Consider the following 7,644-nt stretch of genomic DNA (forward strand, 5'->3'; position numbering starts at 1 on the left):
CATATCAGAAATCTCTACCACAAAATGTCTGATCGCTTCGCATATTTTGTGGTTTATTTCTTTTTACTTGTTTGTTTATGTGTAAATTGTTTAATACCCATGATTATTAGATCTGTGCAATGCATATAGTAACTAACATTGTGAGAGATTTACGTTGTATTTCTAATAAAGCACAAAATTTTCTTTCTCTTTGTAAATTTCGCTGCACGTTTCGCACGTTTACGAAAATAGAAATTATAATTTGGCGATGAAAGTTTCGGAGATTTCTTTTATTAATTATAACTTTATTATTTCTTAATTTTTTATAGAAATATTTTTTTAAAAAATGCGTTTTTTTCTTTTTCTGCATATTTCTAAGACGTTTAACATTTTCTATGATAAGAAAGAGAGTTATTTCTATTTACGTAATTTTGAAAGACATGCTACAGAAATTCTGGACGGTAGTGTACATTTAGATCAATATCACATCATTAACCCTTAAGAGTAATAAAAGAAAGTCTATCATTAACACATTCAACCCGTTTAACTACTGACATTATTCGTTTGGGAACGAAAAACCTTGTAATTTTTATTTCCTTCCCCGTAAAAGAACGTAAAATCTCTTTACTTTACTTCTCCTTTTCCTTGCTATTTAATTTTTTCAACTTATGCAGGATCCATTCAGTATTTCGCTAACTTACTCGTTATGGATTTTAACGTGCCTATCCTATGAATATTTCTTATATTCCATGTTCCAAATCTCATGTCCATTTTACTTTGTTGAGGTCGTGCCAAGTTATCAGTCCTGGTCCGAGGCTTGTGTGAATGTTTTTGAACAGGTGTCTGTTTTGCAGGATGCTTTTGTTAGTTCCACGCTAAACCTCCAAGCTGGAGAGCCATTCCTTGTAGTCTGTTCGCAACTGCTTATTCAAGATATTTACAGCTAACCTATATATCTAAAGGTCTTCTCCTCGGCCCACAACCTGAGGATACACGAAGACTTTAATTTATATATCATTTTAAAGGGTAGAGGCGTTTAGTCTGTCTATCACAGTATTGCATTTGAGATGTAGGTATCACTTGCGGTTAATGCGAGGGATCATTTCTCAATTTATTTGCATTTTCTTTCTACATTCTTTGCTGTTAAACATATTTTTTTATTAGAAACTAAAAGTTAAAAAATAAAGAATCGAAAGAATTTAATATAAATTCAAAATTGCCTATCTTTGGTTTTGACTAAAAAGTTACAACATAATTTTCTTACACGTCATCAAGTTACTATATATAACTAATAACATATGAATTTGTTCAAATTATTGATGTAAAAATTCCAAATACTTCCGTAGAATAGTTCAACATAGAACAGTAATAATAACTTGAATATTGTCAAATAGCTCAAACCTAGACATTAAGGATAGCTTTTGCAATTGTTTTTAGACATTGGTTGATAAATGTGTGGCATTTCTGTGACCGCAACTCTAAAATTAACCTCTAATTCTCTGATAACTTCAACTTCTGTTTTGCTACCAATAAATGTAATGACCAGACCGTTTTCTCCAGAATGTACAGCGTGTGCTGCCCGATGAAGATACATGCTGGTGGTAGATGGAGCATCATAGTTGATGACTAAGTCTACTTCTGGTGTATATATTCCTTGGCTGAATAAGTCAGTTGCCACTATTATGTTCTCTTGCATATCATTGAACTTTCTGTCCGTAGATAAGCTAGTCTTCTGTAATATTGCTGCAGGTATTTGGACAACGGAGAAATCTAGTTCACGTAGCATTTCTGATAAAGCTTCACATCTATCGGTGGATGTCACAAATATCATTGCTCGTTGGAACTGGTAGTGACGTAATAGTTCAACAAGTTTACGATTCTTTTGGTTTTCCTTTAGGGCTACATATTTTTGTCCTAAATTTGAGAAGTCAGGGCGAGTTATTTCATAAGAATTGATTTCAATCGGATGCCTCATAAACTTCTTGCATAGAGATCGAATGTCATCTGTTAATGCGCTACCAAACATTATAACTTGTTTATCTCCTGGTGTACTGCAAAATATGGCCTGAACGTTATTCCTAAATTTCAGATTCTTCAGTATTTCATCACACTCATCAAGAATAAAGAACTTGAGATGATCTACATTTAGTGCTCTTGATTCTACTAAGTGCCTCACTCGCCCTGAAGTGCCTACAACAATATGAGGCGTTGCATCTTTCAAAGTTGCTAGGTCTCTTTCTATGGGAATTCCTCCAAAAAATGATGTAATCTTTACACTTGGCATATACTTTGATAATACGTGAAGTCCCTCCTTAGTCTGCTTCGTTAGCGTTCTGGTGCGACACAGAACCAAAACGTAGAGTTGACTTTTTGTTGGCTTAACTTCTTGTAACGATGCCAAGGCATACGCAGCTATTTTTTCTACACCTTCTTTAATTTGACACAATAAATCCGCTCCGTTGATTATCTGAGAGATACAATGTTGCTGTACTGAAGATAATTGTCCAAATTCGGTATCCGATATAGCATTCAGGAGTTGCGGCTTAAGTGACAAGCCATCAGAACTAGGAATTTGGATTATTGAACCAATCCTATCTCTTATTTGTGATTGATCTTCCATCTTTTACAAAATACTTTTAACATTAACCCCTCTTAAATAAATGAGAAGATTTTCGAAGATCAATACAACGCTCCTCGATTCAATATTATTTCGTATCTATGTGATTACTATTGAATAATTTTTGTAGAAAATACCCATTGTTATCACCTTATTAAATAATTCATTATTATCTGAGAGCTGTTATCCAGAAATTAAGTTCTCAAATGTATGAAATTTTATACATACTTTCTACAGGGTGTTTGTAAACAACACCAACAACGTTTAAGATGTGATTACTGGCACCAAGATAACAAAAAGTATAGATCAACCTGGGTGCACAAATGCTTCCTTTCAAAGTTATAGGCTGCCGAAAACGTGAAAAACTTAACTTTAAAGGTCATAGCTCCAATACTATGGGACCTACCGTAGTCGGGTCAAGACTTCACATAGGATCTAGTATGTGCCCTGTCCAAATATCCATATTTCAGAATCCTGCAGTACTTCCACAACAATTTTTATAGAGGTAGTTGATGAGTACTTCAAATTAGATGCACGTACCCCTTTCTAAAAAAAATGTTGCGTGAGTACCTTAGGATTCTGAAACATATATTTTTGGATAGGGCACATATTAGTTCCTAAGTGAAGTCTTGATCCGACTATGGTAGGTCCCATAGTTTTGGAGCCACGGACCTTTAAAGTTCATTTTTCCATGTTTTCGGAGTGTATAACTCCGAAAGGAAGCATTTGTGCATCCAGGTTGGTCTATACTTTTTGTCTTATCTTGGTCTCAGGAATCACCTCCTAAAAGTTGTTGGTGTTGTTTGGAAGCACCCTGTATAACTTTACACTACATATGGTGTAACGATTAGAGATTTAAATCTCTATTCCGTAGTTAAAAAAAAAAAAAGGAAAGGTCTCTCGAGAGTCCCGATAATTTGGTTTAGTTTCCTACCCTGTAGTGCTTTCAGCTACTGTCGAGAGGAAGCTTAGTATCGTTCTCCGTATGCTTGGTTGTCAGCGCCAACGGTCATTTTTGGAACTACTCGTTCTACGTTTGAATAGCTCCGGGTTGGGCTAAATATAATAGTTCGGAATTGCTAAGGTGCAACATCACCTAATAAGTGAAGTAAAAATCGGCGGAGAAAATGTCTTTACAATGTTTGAAAATTCCAAGTATAATTAATCGTGAAGTTATTACCAGAATTGTTATATAGAGCAAATCCTAATATGAAGTTAATATATATATATTTTTATCGTGAAGTGTGTTTGAGTAAGAAAAAGGATTTGGAAGTAAGTTTCATTACTAGTGACCATTTTGATTGTGATCAACATGTGATAATCGGTCATTTAAGGTGGTGTATTTCGTTGTTGAATTTTGGAAGATCTCCTATTATTCAATTTATACAGTAATTGGTAAGTTCTTTAAATATATATATATTTAACGTTAATATTTTTGTATCTATTTTGAAGATTGTTGTAATTCTATTCCTATCAGTTGTATCGAAAAGTCACTTGCTTAGACTTTTGTATTCAACTCTGTTTGACCATATATAAATCATACAGTAAGAATTACCTTCTTTTCTTATATAATTAATCACTATATAAACCTTAGTTAGCACATTTGTATTTGACATTTTGAACTTTAGATGAGTAATTATTTACTTTTTCGATGTGATATAAATTCATGTCATTTTTAAAATAATATTACTAAAAATAATTCTCCCCGATTTTGCTGAGCTAGATTCCTATTCTGAACAATTATCCTGAATTAAAGGACCTGAAGCTAATATTCTATTCTGTGCAACTGCATTTTTGTTTAATTTCTTTTATTTTCTAATGTGCGTTACACAGTTAAATTCCGAACTATTATCTTTCCTTACAAGCACCAAGTTTTGGATAGACCTTGTATAAGTGCTATAAGAGTAGTTTTCTTACATGTATTTAAGAGAATGATCGTAAGGATAAATGATATTAGCAATCAGTGTCCTTGTTAAGATAGAGCAGTCAGAAGGTCAGTTAGGAGGTGTTTCTATTTGTATATTTACATACAAGAGACATATTTTTAAATCACGTAAACTTCAAGTTAATAATTTAGTGTCTAAGCAAGTGAAAAGTACAAAACGTTGCATTCTACATCATAGTTTTGTTGTTGTTAAGTACGCATCGAATCCAAAAGCTGTGCCTTATTAATTGTAATCCTTGTGATAGCAGGAGTATATTAAAAAAAAAAAAAAAAAAAACTCAATAAAATGTACAGGAGTTCTTCCAGTATTAGTCGTCCTGAAGGCTTGTGGTTAAACGGGTTTTCCAATGGTGACCATGGCCTCTTTATTAGGAGTCATAGACCACGAACAGAAAGTAACAGTTCGAGTGAATTGTCAACTCCCGATCCTTTCTTGCATACCTATAGCGATTCTTGGTTAGTTACGTCTGGTAGCTATTCTTCATCGCGTGGTGACAGACAAGCAGGAACTAACGTGATGCAAAATATAAACAATGACGATACGACTCGAGCAGCCGTATCGTGTGTAAGTGCACATAATCCTTTCGTCATGGAACAAAATTCATTGATAAGACAAGAACCAGTTTCTGTTCCGATGGAACCAGGTTTTCATAAGTTTGTAGAAAAAGAAGGAAATAAAAACACAAATCCTTTTATTTCTCTTACCGATAATCAGCCAACAGTATTGGAAAATAGTAGACTTATAAATATTGGAGTACCTTTTTCTACCAATATTGACAAGTTAACAGTAGATATAACTAGTAACAACTTCACAGATATATGTAGATCCATACCAGTATGTGACGGGAGTGACGACCTATTAATTTTTGAATTTTTGTTATCAGTTTATCGGATTGTCAAGCAAGGCATATATCCGATAGAGGCAATACTCATGGCATCTATTGGGAAAACTCGTGGTGGTTTTCATACTGAATTGTTAAGAGAAATAGGGTTATCACATGATTGGATATACATAGCAAATGTTATTTTCACAAATGTAGTCACACCCATAGGCCAGAGACATATTTATGATAAATATATTTACTGTTTACAACAGACTACAGAAAGTGTGTTGGAATACGTAAACAAAGTGATAGACAGTTTTACGATTTGTTATGGTGGTATGCAGGACGATAAATTGAGAGACATATTGTTGCGGGGTTTGAACCCAGTAGTCAGATATGAGGTTTTTCGATATAATATACCCTCATCTTTACCAGTATTTGTGCAGGAATTAAAGAAATACAGCGTTCACCAGCGTAATGTTGACATGTATAATTCGTTGGTAGGTGCCAGGCGTGAAAGGTCGAACTTTACAATTCGAGGGAAGAAAACAACACCGAGGTGTTTTGAATGTTTAGGTCCGCATCTGGTAGCTCAGTGTGATCTACGACGTAGATTCGTTAGTGTTAATAGAGCTACGACTAATAGTAGTGATAGACAGAAATATGCGAGTGGGCAAGGTTCTAGCTTCAAAACTGACAGGCCCTCAGTTCGATCCCAATCCTTGAGAATAGAGCCAGAAGTTTGTGCAGAGAACAATATAAGTCAAAAACATAATGCAAATTGTGGCCTGACATCACACTCAAGAAAACTAGTGGCGGCTTTTATAACAGGTTACATTTTAGGTACGCAGAATTGTGGCGCCATCGATAGTTGTGCTTCCGCTTCGCTAGTAAATAAAGAGAGCTTTTTAAAATGGAATAGATCTTTGAAAAGACCGGTTAAGATTTTCACAGAAAAATTTATTGGTGTTGGTGTAGGAAATACGAAAATCAAGTTAGACAGTGTGGTATGGTTACCAGTGAGATTATATAAGAAAGTATATAGACTCAAATTTTATTTAGTACCTGAACTTAAACCTATATTTTTGATAGGCATAAATGAATTGAAAATGTTAAAGGCGCGAGTAGATATTGAAAACAATCAGTTATATCTTGGAATAGAAAAAGTGAATATTCCTTTACGATATGAGTGTAAGGAAAACTCGTCTTCGGACAATTTACATGACATTAATAGTGTTTCTCAAAGTGCGGAACAAGTAACATTCAGTGACAGTGTTAACATTTCAAATATATTTTTGAATTCTGAGTTAATGAATATTCAAGACAAATATGTGTGTTTAGGGAAGGAAGATGATGTAAGGGGCACCGTTAAGGTAGGTTCCTCTGAGTGCACCCCTACGAGGGAGATGGAGCCGAATGGACAGCAGATACATCTTGCATCCAGAGATCTTCAATCCTCAAATCCCTTTAATAAAGATATTTCTCATCCCTCTAATCTTTATTATGGTCGCGTTGATAGGTCTATGGAGCACAGGGGTGCCACATCAGATAGAGAATCACGAGTGTCTCATATAAAGAAGATCTTGCGTACTCATGATGGGATCAGTGGTCCATCACATCTCCACATCAATAGTGATCTAACTTCCTCAGTGGCCCATCCAGCATCCAACCATCAACAGATGAGATCACAGCATCCTTCATTAGATGAACAGAGAACATCTTCCAGTAGTTGGGTGTTACCTTCTCCAAGTGGACATAGTGATCATCAATCAATGGGATGCACAGGTTTATGGGAGAGAAGAGATGCTACATCTGGAGTTACAGTTCAGAGTGACAGCAGTGTTGCCAGTTCTATAGTGAATACAACATTAGTTGAGAATGGTACAAACAATTTTCGGACTTCTTTTATTCATCGAACTTCTTCGAAGGTTGGGGACTTAGACCATACCTTAGGTTCGGTACACAGTGTTGCCAGACTTAATCCTTTTCTTAGTGACAATGAAAATCCACATTTACATTTGGAACTTAAACAATCCAGATATATGAATGAACATGAGTTAACATCCGAACATGATGTTCTCCCATCATGTTCAAAGAGTAACAGTGTTGCCATCTTCATGCAAGAAAACACCAGTGATAATGATTCAAGAGAAGAACATAAAACTTCTTTGTGTAATGAAAATCTGATGGATTTTAATCAACTTTCTGCTACTCGGAAGTGTAGTGTTGCCAACTCTAAATATTTGAAGAATTCTTTATTAGATGATGGTGATTTGGAA

General features: G+C 34.9%; 1 pseudogene; it reads right to left on the reverse strand.

Annotated features, from left to right (window-relative positions):
- Positions 1-1,247: 1,247 nt before the first annotated feature.
- Positions 1,248-2,689, reverse strand: LOC145681455 (ATP-dependent RNA helicase WM6 pseudogene; annotated as a pseudogene).
- Positions 2,690-7,644: the final 4,955 nt, after the last annotated feature.

The sequence above is a fragment of the Thermobia domestica genome, chromosome 3 (genome assembly GCF_964235325.1).
Source record: "Thermobia domestica chromosome 3, izTheDome1.hap1.1, whole genome shotgun sequence".
Lineage (NCBI taxonomy): Eukaryota > Metazoa > Arthropoda > Insecta > Zygentoma > Lepismatidae > Thermobia > Thermobia domestica.